We start from the raw sequence: 17197 nt of genomic DNA on the forward strand, positions 1-17197 counted from the left end.
CACCGAAATACTTTTACCAGTTTATAGATCTTACAGGTTATAGCAAGGCTGTCAAACTCCTGGCCCACAGGCCAGATGTGTCACGCGCTGGCCACGCCCAGTTTAGCGAAGGAATAAAGTCCCGATAACATCATGTGACACCGCCGTGATGTGAGTTTAAGACCCCAAGTTACAGTATACTGTAGGTGTGCATATATTTCAACCCATGTATTCCAGGCCCTGAAACAGAAAAGTGTGAATAATTTTAATAATTAAGATACTGGCCTAGAACCCAGGGAATTTGAGTTCTAGTCCTGCTTTCACCATTGAAGCCTGCTGGGTGACCTTGTACCAGTCACACTCTTTCAGCCCAACTATTTCATGGGGTTATTGTGGGGGGAAAGAGGAGAAGGAAGGAGGATTGTGTATGTCTGCCACTTGGATTTACTTTTAAAATAATAAAGTCTGTTTGGACTAGTGGTTACAGGCTAAAAAGCAGGAGACTCTGAATCCTGCCTTAACCATGAAAACCAATGGTGTGAATTTTGACCAGTCATTCTCCTTCTCAGCCCAAACTCACCTCACAGGGTTGTAGCGAAAATAAGGGGAAGGTGTGTTGGATATGTTTGCCACCTTGAGTTATTTGTAAAAATAATAAAGGTGGGATGTAATAAATAAAAACAAATAAATAACAGCTGTAACCATGTCAGAGGAATATATACCTTATACCAGTTTTGTGATTGTTATGTTCACTATTAGCATGATAAAACAAGTTTTATTTATAACTAAATGTGAACTATAAACACAGGTAAACTCTATTCATGGCAGAACTCATATATATATATATATGTTTTCGTAGATTTTCACGGGTGTAGGTATGCTGGTTTTGCTGTATTCGGGTCTTTTCCCGTGTAAGGTTGAGGTTGATATATATATATATATCATAACACTTCAGCTGTACCAGATAGTATTGTATTATCAAGAAGTTTATCCTGCAAAGGCTAAATTGTGTTTTCTCTTCTAATTACTAGGCATACATTAGCATAACAATAAGGTTGAATTGTGTTATCTTTGCACAATCATGTATTTAAATCATGGCCTGTTTTGTATGTGATGGGAAATCAGGGTATCCGTACTATGGATGAGTTTTACCATGCTTTGAACATTCTTTACTTCTTCAACACCATCCCCATTGTTCTCATAAGAAGACAGCTGAAATAAAGGCTGTCTAATTTAAATAAACAATTCTTATGTTTGAACTGCTGGAATCCAATTTCTTTTGTGAGAATAAAACATGGTTGATCCATTATTTGGGATCTTGACCTCCTCTGAAAATATAATTTAAGCAACCACACTTTCTAGAATTAGATGGAACAAAGCAATCTGTGTGAACAAAACAGAAGCTTTTGGTTCTTTGGAACTTAGAAAACATTAGGAGATTAAGGGAAATATGTGGGAACTTGAAGCGTTTTGTGGTTCAGTCACATAAGAGGAACCTTGGTTCCTCATTTTCCATTACATCTGGACTTAAGATAGTTTTGCATTTTATCATGTATTAATTTAAATCACTATTATTTCACCTGAGTGTCTAGTACTTAAACAACGTCAGCCATTTGAAAATTTGATAAATGCAGTCTGTCTCTGTTTCTATTCTATTAAAATGCACTGATAATTGTATTCCACCCAGTGGTATTAATAATACTACAAAAACATATTTAAACCTGGAAAGATACAATTAACACCCAAGTGGTAATTTTTTATAATCACTGTTTCTATACTAGATAAGCTCAATTGTCAAATGTATGATATCCCTGAAGAGGTAAGTATTGCAACTTAGTCTTGCCCAACCTGGAATTTTCCATCTGTGTCAAAATACAAGTTCCATCAATCACAACACAATAACCAGGAGCTGAGGGTAATAAAGAGAGCCTAGTTGGGTAAAGCTGTCTTAAAATAAGCCATCACCCAAGAACCATTTTAAGCATGAACAAGATCATCTCCTCCCACCAAAAATAACAAAAGTAGTAGGTGCTCATGAATTAGAGCACATTTGAAATGCTTATATGAACTTGCATTTAATCATTGCTCAATCTCTCGCTGCCTAAGGGAAGGACTGGAAGTTAGAAGTACAACAGAGAATTGCTTGCATTTATTGACTCTTCCTCACAAAGAGGGAAGCAGAGCGAATAGCTTCGGCTCGCCAGGAGGCCATTGCCTCAGAGCTATTTCATCGGGCAGCTGCCATTTTTGTTTACCACGAGGCGCAGCAGCTATTTTGGAGCAACCTCTTGGTGGTAGCAAATATCTACAGCTGAAGCCTGCATCGCGGCCACCCATCGAGGCCGGCAGAACACTATTCAGCCTGCATCACGGCCAGATATCGAGGCCGGGAGGCTCCGATTTGACTCTCCACGAGATTCAGACATGTGAGTGAGGAATGGCCTCCACGAGTACCAGGTCAGCGCAGGCTCCTGAAGGGAGCATTGATGATGGGAGAGAGGAAGGCCAGGGCAGGCTGCGAACTAGGGCAGCGGCTTCTAGGCCATCTGTGCATCAGCGCCCTTCTAGAGCTACAGTGAGGGATGAACTTCGAAGACAAAAGGCCTTGGAGAAGCGAGTGGCCAGAGCTAAGAAACGATCTCACCCTGTTAGGCCCGCATCTCCAGACAGATCCAGGTCTCCTTGAGGCCCATCCCTCCGCCCTCTCCTTCCCCACCTAGGGGCTTCAGTCGTTCCTCTCCCTCCGGAGATTATCTACCCTCTTCCCACCTAGTTCCCCAGGGACCGGCTCCCATGCAACCGTCAGAGGATGACCTGGAGGATTTGGACCTCCTGCCTGAGAGCATCAGGAGGCTCATCTCTTCAATCTCTAGAGGCATTGCCTCAGGATTAGTCCAAAGGAACGTTCCTCTCAAAGAGCGTCTAGATCTCATTCTGACAATAGACATCACAGATCTCCTCCTTCGTCCCGAGTCCAGGGTCAGCTTAGGGCCCCTTCTCCATCGGTGGTCAACGGAGCCTCAGCACTAGGGGAAGGTACTCATCCAGAGTTAGGCTTCTCAGACGACGAGGATACTATTCCTCCAGACTCCCAGGCCTCTCCAGGCCTCTTTACACCACCAGCCTTCAAGCCCCTCTTACATAAGGCCAAGAAGACTACTCAGATTGGCACTGGGGCTCCGCCAGTGTCTCAACACAGGGACCCCAATCTAGCTATGTTTATCAATCCCAATACAGATAAGGAGGAGGTCCCAGCCCCTCCTCTCTTCCTAGAGGTGGTTCAGAACCAGTGGGCCCAACCGTCCTCTTTGCCCAACCCTGGGAGTAATGACCGCCACTTCTACAATATGGAGCAGGCTTTTTCCAAGGTCCTTCAATTACAACTGTAGATCCCCCCATTGCGCTCCTGGCCAATGCCTCCACCGTAGTTCCCGGTTATGTGGCGGATAAATTGAAGCCCGAGGATAAACGAGCAGAGCTCACCTTACGCAAAAATTTCACTGCTTCCGCCTGGGTGATCAAATCAGCGGCCGCAGCTTCCTATTTTAACCAAACAACCGTCATGAGGCTTTGCCAGCTACAGGATCACATCCCGATCCAGGATAAACATGTTCATCAAGACCTGACTAAAATTTTCTGCAGATGCTACTTTAGATTTCATCAAGTTTGCATCCAGGGCGCTGTCCACTTCAGTTCCGTCTAGACGTCTTTTGTGGCTTCGCAACTGGCAAATGGACAACTCCCAAATGGGGGTTGGCTGCAGCTCCTTTCACCGGCCCCAATCTTTTCGGGGAATCTCTTGATCCGATCCTTGTGAAGAACAAGGATAAGAAAAGGTTCTCCCTTCTAATTCCAAGAAGCAGGACTCTCATCCCTCTTCTTACAGGAGACGTTCTTTGTACCGGCCTCCCGAACCCGACTTCCGTCAGCAGCGATACGCCTCCTATAGATATGACAGGCAGAGTCACCAATCTTTCTACCAGGATAGGAGTAGGTTTCAGGGACAGTCCAAGCGTCCCTTTTGAGGGGGGGCGGCCGTCCTTTCCACAGAGGGAAATGACTCCAACCAGAGTCAATCCATAGGCGGCTGCCTGGCATCCTTCGCAGATCAGTGGGATCAGATAACGTCAGACACTTGGGCCAGGTGTATGATCAGTTATGGCCTCCGGTTGGAATTTCTCTCCCTTCCCCCGACGCTCTTCAGGACCTTCTCTCCATCTCGGGATCTGGAACGCTGGCGTCTCATGAACCTAGCCATTCAACATCTGGTAGATATTCGGGTGGTGGAACCCGGTTCCAAGGGAAGAGTACTGGTTGGGTCTGTACTCCAACCTATTTGTGGTCCCGAAGAGTTCAGGGGGATGGAGGGCAATACTGGATCTGAAGCGCCTGAACTCTTACCTGGTCTACAGGTGCTTCAAGATGGCCTCCCTCAGGTCTATTCTCCTGGGGATTCGGCGGGGCGACTTTATGGCCTCAATAGATTTAATGGAAGCATATCTACACATCCCCATACTGCCAGCCCATCGCAGATTCCTCCGATTCTCCCTCAAGGGACGTCACTTCCAATATAGGGCGCTCCCATTCGGTCTAGCCTCTGCCCTGCGCATGTTCACAAAGGTCCTAGCAGCTCTGGCAGCTCACCTGCATTCCCACCCAGTGAGACTCCATTGTTATCTGAACGACGTGCTCCTCCTGGCCCAATCCCGCACGCAGGCTGTCCACGACCTGAACCTGACCATTCAGACTCTACATTCCCTGGGGTTTTCCGTCAACTTCCCCAAAAGTCATCTCTCTCCCTCGACAAGACTCCAACACCTAGGAACAGTGATAGACTCTGTAGCGGGTCTTGTTCGGCTCTCTCCGGATCTTCTCAATAGTCTTCAATCCTTGGCACGTTATGTCTCCGCAAGTCGGTCAGTTTCCATCCTGACCTTGGCCCGCCTCCTGGGCAAGATGGTGTCATGCATAGGAATAGTTCCCTGGGTGTGTCTCCTCTCTCAGACGCTTCAATGGATGCTCATCCCCTACCAACGTCATCACATGAGCAATTCCTTGCATCTAGTCAGATTGCCTCCAGATCTCCGCTGGTGTCTGAGGTGGTGGATATCTCTGGCCATACTTCACTGTTCTGACATTTGGGAACCGGATCGCATTACTGTCACCACAGACGTGAGCCTTTACGGCTGTGGGGACCTTGATGGAATCCAGACTGGCGCAGGGTCGTTGGATGAAATTGGACATCGCCACAATATAAACTCGCTGGAGCTGAAGGCAGCTTGCCTTGCACTCTTGAAATTTTGAGACTCGATTACCAAACAAGATGTGGTCCTCTTGACGGACAATGTAGCCACGAAGGCACACATAAACCGTCAAGGGGGGACCCACTCAAAATGTCTCTGCCTGGAAGCTCAGAAGCTTGGGCTCTGGGCGGAGAAGAACCTGGCCTCAATAACATCAGATCATATCTCGGGCATTGCCAATCATCAGGCTGACTGGCTAAATCGGCCGACAGTCGATCACGTCGAGTGGCAGCTGCTTCCAGAGCTCTTCCGCAAGATTTGCCACCGCTTCGGCAACCCGTTGGTGGACTTGTTCACAAGCCGTCCAATGCCCAACTGCCTCGGTTCTTCTCCCGCTTCCCAGCGTGCAATGCGGAAGAGTCAGATGCGCTCAGAAGTCCATGGCCTCCAGGCCTCCTTTATGCTTTCCCCCCTCTCCCTCTGATCCAGGGGACCTGAGGAAGTTAATAATAGAGAGGGCACACATCATCCTAGTAGCCCCATATTGGCCGAGGCAGCCTTGGTTTGCAGACCTCCTTCAACTGTCCATCTCTCCCCGTGGAGGATTCCTCAAGAGGAGATCGCCCTGTGCCAGGGGGTCCTCTTCCATCTGGAGCCCCAGTGGCTCCAGCTGACCGCCTGGCACTTGAGTGGTGCCTCCTGAGGGAGGCACATTTATCAGCCAAGGTCATCTCCACCATTGAAGCGGCCAGGCGACCGTCGACCACACAGATATATAACTCTACGTGGTCGGCGTTCGCCTCCTGGTATGAGAGAGTCAATCTGTCTCTGGCTAATGCGTCAGTGGCCCAAGTCCTTGAGTTCCTTCAACATGGCCTAGACCACGGCCTTTCCCATAGCACCCTATGTAGGCAGGTGGCTGCCCTCTCCTCCGTTCTGGCTGGGGATGGTCATTTCTCTTTGTCCCAGGTTCCCTTAGTAAAACGGTTCCTCAGAGGGGCGGCGAACCTGTGCCCCCCTCCTATCCATTGTTTTCCAACATGGGACCTCTCTCATGCTTAGGGCCCTCATGGGCGCTCCCTTTGAACCGTTGAGGATAGTTCACCTCAGATTCCTCACTTTAAAGGTAGCCTTTCTCGTCGCCGTTACCTCAGCTCGACGCATATCGGAGTTGGGAGCATTGTCGTCAAAGGACGACATTTGCCAATTCCACCAAGACATAGTCGTCCTTAGATTAGATCCAACCTTCATCCCGAAGGTCAACTCCCTCTTTCATAGTTCGCAGGAAATCATACTCCCTAATTTCTGCCCCTCTCTTTCACATGAGAGGGAACACCTGTGGCACTGGCTGGATGTATGCCGCGCTTTGCGCATCTACCTTAGAGGCACATCCTCCTTCCGCCGGTCAGAGGCACTCTTTCTATCTTTTCAGCCCAGCACAATGGGTGCTAGAGGCTCATCTACCACCATTGGTAGATGGTTGAAACAAGCCATTACTGAGGCATATTTAGCCTCAGAGAGGACTCCTCCCCAGGGGATCACGGTCCATTCCACCCGAAGTGCCGCTACCATGGCATGTGGGCCATTAGGGCTCCCCTGGAAGACATTTGTAGGGCCTCCCCAACGCCCTTTATCCGACACTATGGTTTGGACCGTTTCACCTTGGCGGACACATCCTTCGGGCATCGAGTTCTACTACAGGTGGTGACCTCCCCTCCCCCGGGGTCTTCATCCCACCCTGGAACTTAGCTTGGGTATGTCCCAGCTGTAGCCCCTCCCACCGATCTGCAGGAAAAAGAACGTTGGTCCTTACCTGAACATTTCTTTTCTGCAGAGAAAAGAAGGCGGCTACATCCCGCCTTAGTAAGTTCAGCTAGGCCCAGCGAGGGGCGGTCGTGGGGTATATATATGTGTCTCCAGTTGTTTTGCCTTACATAAGATTTACAGCTTCTCCATTCAACCTCAAGGAAACTGGGAGCCAGTAGGGAAGGATGGTGTCTTCAAGAAAATTCCATCAGTCTCTGGACCAATCAGGCTGTGACTAAGCCCAGCTGTAGACCCTCCCGCCTTCTCTGCAGAAAAGAAACGTTCAGGTAAGGACCAACATTCTTTTCCAGGATCAGATAAAAAGCTGGCTGAGGAATCTGAGTGAAAAGGTGTTGCTGTGTTCATATTTTGCTTATGGTTTGGTGCACTTGTAGATCTGGCTTTTGTTGAAATTGAAATATTAGATTAAGTATATATTTGATCTGAACAAGCAAGATCTTTGGCTTCTGATGCAAAAGTCTGGCATTGTGAAATAGGTTGACATTATTAGAAGTAAGATTTCCAAAGATTTCTTTTAGAATGAATTGTTAACAACGTGATAAAACCAAGAATATGAAGAAGGCATGATTAAATTGTAAAATGCCATAAAGCAATTGCTTCTAATTATTCTTCATGTCAGTGATTGAAGAGTAGATTTTCAATATGCAAAAAGAGCTTGAAACTCAGACTTGATTATGTCCAATATTATTCTAAGAATAGAATGATTTGAAAATATTCTGTTTGATAACTAATGGGTTATCAAGTTTAAAACATAATCCTAGAAATAATTGCTTGTAATTGTAAATGGAATTCTGAGAGGAGATGCGTTTTGCAAAGAATAGCCTTCTCCTAATGCAGAAGCCAGCAATATACTGTATGGCCTGCAGATACTGTTCGTTGTGTGGGGCCAAGGTGGCTCACATGGTAAGACGTTGAGCCTGTGCTCCACTGAGGTCGACAGCTTGGCGGCTCAATTCCTGTGAGCGAATAAACCGCGTAGGGACAGGAAAGGAGCTACTCCCAATTTCCTACTGGCATTCAGGTAAGATAACACCACCCGAAAAAATTCTTTTCACAGAGGCAGGCAGCCACTTCAGTGATCCCTGGCTAACACATGCCATATGCTATAAATAATAAATAAATAAATAAACAAACAAACAAACAAACAAATAAATAAATAAATAAATAAATAAATAATAATTTAAAAAAACCTGTTCGTTGTGATCCTAAATAAATTCCTTATTGTTGTCCTATGTTGTTTAGTACCAGTTGGAGTTGAAATTCACATCTATATGTTGACTTGCCTTGTGCTAATGGATTAGTCTGGATTAACAACTGCTAACTTCTGCATCTTGCAACTCTCCATCTTTTGTAATTTTATGTTTTATATATATTTTTAAAAAATAATCTTGAATTGTTCTATTTTAGTGCTTAATTTTATTGATTAAATTGTACACTGCTCAGAGCTTCTCTATAAGGGAGATGGGGGGTTAAGTAGTGTGAATTATAAGTTAATGAATACATAAAAACATACAGAATTTCAGCTACATCATTGTTTCCTATATTTAATCTCTTATTGTTGCCTAATGAGGATACTTCCATATAAAATAGGTATACATTGACTATAAATGTGAATGTGCTTTGCATTCACAATTATGATCAATTGCAACATCAGCAGAAAATAGCAAGTATGACTACCTCTTTTAGCAATAGGTAATTTATACTTTCTTGGGTTTCTTTTGCATTAATGAGAAAGAAAGAGAGATTGCAAATACATATTTCCAGTAAGGAAGATGATTGCAGATAGAGATATCTTAAGTAATGCCTATCTGCTATAAACTACGGTTATAATTCAGTTTTGGTATTGTATTTTGTGCTACCCACAAGCAAAGACAGCTTGAGAAAGTATTCTCAAAGGCCAGCTCTGTTTACAGCTGTGGGTTGGAGAACTTGTCAGCTGCCAGAGTGATTATTAACTCATCATGAGCTTTAGTTGTTTTTAATTGTTATTAGACTAAGATAGCCTTCCCTAACCTGGTATATCTCCAGATATCTAGAATTACAATCCCCAGAATCAGGAATTAAAGTTCAGAACATATAAAATTTGTCCCAATTGTAACCTGTACTACAACAGCAGTTGTCTTTATTTTTAAGATATTGTTTCTTTCAATATACTGCGACAGTGGAATAACTATAGCACATGCAGCATTTCTCAATGATGGAAATTAAGTGGATTGGTTTCATTCATTGCCTGAGCATTTCAGAAGCACCTGCCTAATTTTGAGTAATAGAGCACTTGACTCCTGTCCATCGATTATCATTTCTGCTTATTTTAAATTTTTCAATATATGCTACTTTAGATTTGAAGAACACTTAGATCTGGTTATGACTAAGTTGGACTGCTGTAATGCACTCTGTTTATGGATGTCTTGGAACCTGCAGATGGCATTTATTAATTAAAAAGTGGTTGCTTATAAAGCCATAATTAAGTCAACCTTTCCTGTTACTTGAAGGGCACCACAAAACTTTGGATAGAAAAAAGTAGTTGGGACTGTAACCCTCTTTTTAATGGTGTCTTGAGGCTTTAAGTGCAAAGGTTGCGATAAAAGTAGAAGGCATGTTTGGCCTTCAGGCTGGGCTTTTTTGGACTCTTTTCTAAGAATTGATAACCCCCCCTCCCTTATTTTTTAAATGTCCCAATTATGATGTAAACCTAATGGTATAAATTATGTGGAACATCTTTATAGCTGAAATTATATAGAATCTTTTTCTCAGCCTTTCCAACAAACACTTTTTAAAACATTTATACAAGTAAATTTTATCCAGTATTTGCTTTGAAGTCTGTTTATTACAGTAGTTTTTTTTCTTGTTTGCAATTTCCTTTTTTTTTAATTGCTAAAACTAAGGGGAAGGATTTTCTCCAGCCCATACAGTTCCCTTTTATTAATTGTATTGTTCTAAAAATCAAGGCATTTGAATCTGCTTGATCCTGTGCCATAATTTAGATTAAATCTGTTGTCTTTTCATTTCTGCTAATGTGTTGGAATTTAATAATCATGCAAGTACTTATTACCATTTAGGGTAAAGTAACATACAAGAGAGCCATTAATGCTATTTCTGCACTGTAGCTTTCTCCTGTGTGTAAGTTGGCTAGGGTTGGCCCCTTGAGGTAGGCCATGTCAAGAAACGCAGAGATTCCAAGAATGCTACTTATTGTAGCAGTGTCTATTTCAAGAACCTTGGAAGCCTGTCCAGAATCTTCACTCTGCCTCTTTTGAAGGACAACAAAGTCCTGGCAGAGCCGAATTTCTATCCCCCGCTGTCTATTTTCCCAGGACTGAATAACTATTTCTACTCTCCCACCCTCTTCTCAAGGCCAAAATTAAATTCGTTTACAGCTGGAGATGAAAGTGGCTTAAGAAACCCCTTTACAGATTTCATCTCCAACCTTCACTTTGGTTACAGGCAGTGGTGGGATTCCAAATCTTTTCCTACCAGTTCTATGAGAGAGCGTTTTGCACGCACCTAACACATGCTTTGCGTGTGCTCGCAGCACTCAAAGACCGCCCATGATGTCAGCCCTAGTGAGCTGAGCTGTTTTTTAGCTCAGCTGAGGCGCGGCAATCTGCTCTGTTGCGCAAATCAGCTGAGCTAAAAGACAAGGGGATATAGGACAGGGAACAATGGGGGCGGGAGATCGGGGCCAACCAGAGGTGTATTTACCAGTTCTCCGAACTACTCAAAATTTCCGCTAGCAGTTTTCTTGAACTGCTCTGAGCTGACTGAATACCACCTTTGGTTACAGGTATGGCTTGAAGTTCTGTTGGAATTTGTTCACCCTGGGCCCTGAATGGTGAATGCTCTGCTTCTTGACTCTACCTGGATTGGAAAAGAAAAACCAAGACAAATGCATCATTACACTGTTCCATCAGTGAATGTGGGAAAAGCTTTTTACTTTCCATCAATAAACTTGTAAAAAAAAATAAAAGGCCAATGTGCAGTGATGGTGAAGAGGGCAAGGGCACTTTCTACTAGAGGCCACAATAGTTGTTTGGAGCTGAGGAATTACTAACAAAATAACTGAAAAGTAGCACATGGCATTGGACAGGATAACAAAGCAAGACCTAAAAACAAGGGCAAGATTGGAATAAGGAATTTACCGTATTTTTTGGAGTATAAGACGCGCCGAAGTATAAGGCACACCTAGCTTTTGGGGAGGAAAACAAGGGGAAAAGATCTGCCTCTGCCTCCCAGCAATTTGCCTCCTTGCAACAAGCATCAAACAATACAGACAATATACACTGTTTGTGGTGTTACATTTCAGACTATACTTGTACATATGCTGTTAAAATTAATGTGGCTTTCTGGAAGTTATTCTTTGCTATTTAAAAGGAGATACAATAGCACTGGGCCTCTTCAGATCAAGCATTTATTTTAAAAAGCTTCTTCATTTTTGTTAAGTTGTCTAGAACAATAATAAAGCAGTCTTTAAAAAGTAAGTCTAATAATTTGAACATTCTATAGGCATTCATAGTTATTGACTTACCTCCTTGCAGCAAACAGCCTGATTAGCACAAGAAAAAAAAATCTGCTTCTGCCTCCCAGAAATTTGCCTAGTGCAGTGGTCGGCAAGCCGCGGCTCGCGAGCCACATGCGGCTCTTTACACACTTTAATGTGGCTCTTCTGTGTGCCGGGTGCCCGCTCCCCTCCCTCCTCTCGGGCACTTCAAAACAAGCGATCCTCCTGAAGTCGGGCGGGGACGAGAAGCGAGGAGGCAGAAAAAGAAACGGAGGCTAAGGAGCTTCCCCCCGCCTCCTCCCAGCAAAAATCTCCTCTCGGGCACTTCAAAACAAGCAATCCTCCTGAAGTCGGGCGTGGACGAGAAGCGAGGAGGCAGAAAAAGAAACGGAGGCTAAGGAGCTTCCCCCCCGCCTCCTCCCAGCAAAAATCTAACCGGGGAGCCGGGCGGACAGTAGCAAATTAGCCGATCACGCCGCGTGATCAGCTAATTTGCTACTGCCCGCCGGCTCCCTGATAAGATTTTTGCGGGGGGGGGGGAGAAGCTCCTTGGCCTCCGTCTCTTTTTCTCCCTCCTCGCTTCCTGGGGCTCCACCAATGGGGGAGCAAGGCCCGCCCAGCGCCAGGCTTTGGGCTAACACAGAGGTCTGCAAAGTTGGCTGTTTTAAGACTGGTGGACTTCAATTCTCAGAATTCTGGGAGTTGAAGTCCACCAGTCTTAAGAGCCAATTTTGCAGATCCCTGCCTGGGCTAATATGATTGATGCCCTTGGTGGACTTCAACTCTCAGAATTCTGGGAGTTGAAGTCCACCAGTCTTAAGAGCCAATTTTGCAGATCCCTGGGCTAATATGATTGATGCCCTTGGTGGACTTCAACTCTCAGAATTCTGGGAGTTGAAGTCCACCAGTCTTAAGAGCCAATTTTGCAGATCCCTGGGCTAATATGATTGATGCCCTTGGTGGACTTCATTTCTCAGAATTCTGGGAGTTGAAGTCCACAAGTCTTCAAGCTGTCAGGTTTGAAGACCCCTTGGGGTTTTTTTCCTAAAGGGTTAGGGATGCAAGGATCTTGTAACTTGACAGCTTTAAGACTTGCGTGCTTCAAATGCCAGAGTTTATTGAAACTAAAAACAGTGTACCATCCTATATATTTTCGGTTTTTAAAATGTGGCTCTCAAAATAAATTTCAATCGTGGTTTTGGCGAGATTTGGCTCAGTTGAAAAAAAAGGTTGCCCACCACTGGCCTAGTGTAGCAAACAGCAAGTTTCACTTTCAATTTCAGCACAGGCCTCCCGATCATCAGCTGTTTCAGGTTGTAGGGATTGTCATAGCCTATTGCCGCCTCTGCAAGGCCCATTTTCCCCGTTTGTTGTAAGGAGGTAAATTGCTGGGAGGTGGAGTCCAAAGGATGGGGTCCGGTGGTTGAGTAGGGCTACATTCAGTGTAAAAGACGTACTCAAATTTTCACCCTCTTTAGGGGGGGAAAAGGTGAGTCTTGTACTCTGAAAAATACAGAATAACAAGGGATTAGATGAGAATGAAGTTGTGTATTTTTCCACTCCATAAATGAAGAGTGGCTCTTGTTCACACTGGGCTAAACCCAGTTCCTTTGATTGAGGTTGATGTCCTGTAGTGAAAGAATTAAGGAAGAGTCTTCCAGCATTTGAAAAGACCTCTAGCCTTGTAAAATGAATTTACCTTGCTGAGTCTCAAACTGTTATGTGCCTGACAAATGGCAAGGGGAATTTCTTTTTTTATTTGCTTGCTTCTTTTTTTAAAATTATACTCTGAAAATGACACATTCGTTAATCTAACACAACAAGATTTTAAAAAAGGAGTCTAAATTGAAAGCATTGGGCTCTGGCTACAGTCCACTTTCCATTTATTCATGTGTAAGTCCATTGAAGTTAATGGGAGTGTTTCAGAATAAGTGGTTTTTGGTTGATAGCCCAGATCATTTAAGGCTTTTTTTCCCTACAGCAACAATCCATTTTTCATCTTAAGTCAGTAAGCAATGGTAATGTTACCCTATTGTAACTTAAGTACCATGAACAAAATTATTATGACAAATTTTATAAGTTTGGATCCAGAAAGTAAGAAACATACCTATCAAGATGCTCACCATAGGTATGAATGTGATACGTGTATATGCATTAAATTCATATTTCTTTGATTTTATCCTACCTTGGATTTAAGTCAATATCTAAAAAATTGCCAAGATTGTTCCTAAATCCTGGAATTAGATCCAGACTTGTTTAGCAACAATTGCCTCTTTTCTTTACATTTAAGATTTCACTGCATCTGTTCGCATTCCTCTACAAGACAAAAACTAGAAATTAGTAACTTCTGTTAGTAATCTATCCAGTATTGCATCTGGTCAAACTCTAGAAATTAATAAGACGGGTATCAGAGACTGTTTGATAATTTCTAGTGTATTTTTCCTAGCTCATTTTCTTTTTATTTAAATATTCCACTATAAGAAGCTTGCAATTAATGGCAAAAACAGAAAAAAGGACACGCATTTACTGCATTTTCTTTTTTACCCTTTTAATAGCACTTAGCAATAGCACTTAGACTTATATACTGTTTCATACTGCTTTACAACCCCGTCTTCTAAGCAGTTTACAGAGTTTACAGCATATTGTCCCATACAATCTGGGTCCTCATTTTACCCGCCTTGGAAGGATGGAAGGCTGAGTCAACCTTGAGCCTGGTGGGATTGAACTGCCAAATTGCAGGCAACCAGTAGGCAGTAGAAGTAGCCTGCAGTACTGCACTCTAACCACTGTGCCACTGAGGCTTTAACATCAAGTGTGTTCGCTTTTCAGGGAATCCTCTGAACCATTGGAATACATTTGGTCTGTTTTGCCATTATAAAGTATTAAATATATGGTAGAAAAATATTGCGGGACAATAATATAAACACTAATATTTATCAGTGAAAAATAATAAGTTTGTTTCTACATTGCTGCTCTGGTTGGAGCATAATGATAATGTAGGTCACATCTTCAAACAAGAAGTGGTGACATCTAAAGTGCCTGGCTAGCTAAGAACAGAATAGCCTTTTTGCGTGGCTTAAGTGGACTTTTAACCTACAGGAAACCTGCTTTGTTTTTCACTTTTCTTGTGGGAGATGTTAATAGGCTCATTTAGAAAAGCGGACATGAAATGGTGGGGAAAGGCTACTTGGAGACAGGTTTAGGGGTGAAATGCTACCGGTTTGGATTGGTTCACCCAAACCGATAGTAAAAAATGCTACTGGTTCGGGCGAACCGATATTTTCGACGAACAGCTCTGATGTGCGATTTATATTAGCTAGAAAGCATTTCCTGCTTTCTAGCTAATCTAAATTGCGTGGCACAGTGGATTCCCCCCCTCACCATTCTAGTTACCTTTGCAGGCATGCTCGGTTGCAGGCTCCGCCCAGACGTCATCATGTCCATTTTTGACGCTCTGCGCATGCACGGAAGGTCCTGTGCATGCACCAGAGGTAGTTCGTGCACTCATATTTGCGAAACGCTAGCGAAGGTAAATAGATTTCACCCCTGGACAGGTGTATTTTAAAAGGCAAATGCAAAAAGACGTACACATCACTTCACAGAAAGCATGCTTTTATGTTTAAAAATATATTATAATTTTTTTTAAAAAAAGAAAGAAAGCATGCTTAGCTCATCACCCGTTTTCAGAATTGTATGTGTACCTTTCACATTAATGTCTCACACCAATCTCTTCTTGTCTCAAACTTCCAGCCTTTTAGATTTCAGCAGCCTAATTTAGGGGGAAAATAAGACTTCTTAGTTTTGCCTTTGCTAGACTTTGAAAGTTTACACATCTACTGCAGCTCACTCAGAGAACTTTGTGTACTTTCATAAACCTGCATGTCTCTAAAATGTGGACCAAAAAATTTAATTTGCATTATGTTAACGTCCTTCAGTTGAAAGTAAATGTGGAAAGGTTCCATCAATACTGACGGCTTGAAAATTGTTAGCAATTTATTATGTTGTTTTTTTTTGACAGTGCCCCAAGTTTAAACATTTTGAGAGGAAACTCCTGGTTTGTTTAAGGGGAAGGATGATGAAGCACCTACGGTAACATGTCCCTCTTTGGATAATATTCAAGGGGACATAAAGATAATTTTCACTATTGTTTCAATTTATAAAGGCAGCTCATGAAATAGGGCACACAAAATCATAGTTTTATATTCTGTACACTTGCATTTTCTTTATGCATTCTTGTTCCTAGTAGAACACAAATCATGTGCTATGTGTTGTGTTATTGTAAACAAAACTGATTTTAACAAAACGAAGAAATAAAGACATCTAGAAGCCTCTTCATTCCATTTGTGTTAATTGAGATGAGTTGTCCACCCTAACTCTATCTGCTTTTCCTCTCAATTCTATGCTAACCTTAAGATTATTGTATATAATCTTAAGAGTGTCATTGTGATATAACCCCACGCTTAGAATGTCATTTTCCTTATCCAGCTGTACTATATTCAGCTTTTTTTAAGCTATTTGTTTTGGGGATCTTAAAAGACTGCAGAGATTTATTTATTGGCTTAGTAAGCCCTGAGGGATCATACTTGTACAGGCTGAACATGCAGGCTGAACTTTTTTACTTAAATTCTGTTTAACCTTCTCTTCCTTTGCAGAGTTTCCCCTCCTCTTTCTGCTGTTTTTATTTTAAACAACTTTTCTGCTTGAGCAAAATTCCTCAGCAAGCAAATGAACGAGTTAAAGTTCAGATGGTCAATTTCTGTTAAATGATGTGTACAGATTGGTTGAAGGAAAAAACAACAACCCTGGGTTAGCAGAAGAAATAAGAGGGGTGTTTTTTTTGTGGGCCACAAAATATTTGTTATTCCTGACTTTATGTTTGCCCCTATGAAAATTATGGTTGCTACTATTCTCATATAAGAATATTTTCCTGAAGTGAACTATAAAAGGTAAGTGAACTATAAAAATACTTCATGTGTAATTCAATCTGTAATTTGATTGCAGTGCTGGAAATTTTTTAAAAAATGTATGGACACATCTACAAAGTCACTAGGAATTGACCAAAACTAATGTTATGATATTGATCTTGAAAACTGTTTGTGAGGAGGAAGGAAAGAAGGAAGGAAGGAAGGAAGGAAGGAAGGAAGGAAGGAAGGAAGGAAGGAAGGACTTTCCTGTTCCACTCAGAGAGTCTTATGGGAGGCATGCTGACAAAAGGCATCAAAACCCAAAACCTTTTTTATCTGCATCACAAAAGTAGTTTAAAAAGGTAGAGCTTCAACTAGGCATCTTGCCTTCTCTGACACTGCCTTTCTCTCCTTGCCCCCTTGAAAATTCCCCTGGTTTTCAAAACCATTGCTGAACATCTCTGAGGTTCCCATTAGCAAAAGTAATGGATCAGCAGGATTGATCCTGATTGATCGGTGGCAATATGCTAGAATTTCTGGTGCAATTCAGAATTGGCTGAAATTCTTTTCCCCAGTATAATCTACTTCTCCCACTCCCTCTCTTTCAGTGCATTTTTCTTTGTTTATAAGGCAGGTTATAAATTCAGTAAGTTTAGATTTCTAAGGGCACACAGAATTGATGCGGAGTTGAATTACCTTAGACTCTAAATATAAATAAGTAGGTTTATCAACAGGATCACAGTTGA

At 42.8% G+C, this 17197-nt stretch overlaps 1 protein-coding gene across 3 annotated transcripts in view; it reads left to right on the plus strand.

Annotated features, from left to right (window-relative positions):
• RGS7BP (regulator of G protein signaling 7 binding protein) overlaps positions 1 to 17197 on the plus strand; it is a 74120-nt gene that overhangs the window by 23084 nt on the left and 33839 nt on the right. Inside the window, exon 1 of one of the 3 annotated variants that reach the window (XM_081940344.1) lies at positions 7298 to 7315. The exons of 1 other annotated variant lie outside the window; for it this stretch is intronic. The gene's annotated coding sequence lies outside the window, so the exon portion shown is untranslated. Of the gene's footprint in view, positions 1 to 7297; positions 7316 to 16357; positions 16494 to 17197 lie in introns of those variants that run through there. One more of the 3 variants, XM_081940343.1, reaches the window with a different exon arrangement.

The sequence above is a fragment of the Natrix helvetica genome (assembly GCF_964273705.1).
Source record: "Natrix helvetica genome assembly, chromosome: 2".
In the NCBI taxonomy this organism is placed as follows: Eukaryota; Metazoa; Chordata; class Lepidosauria; order Squamata; family Natricidae; genus Natrix; species Natrix helvetica.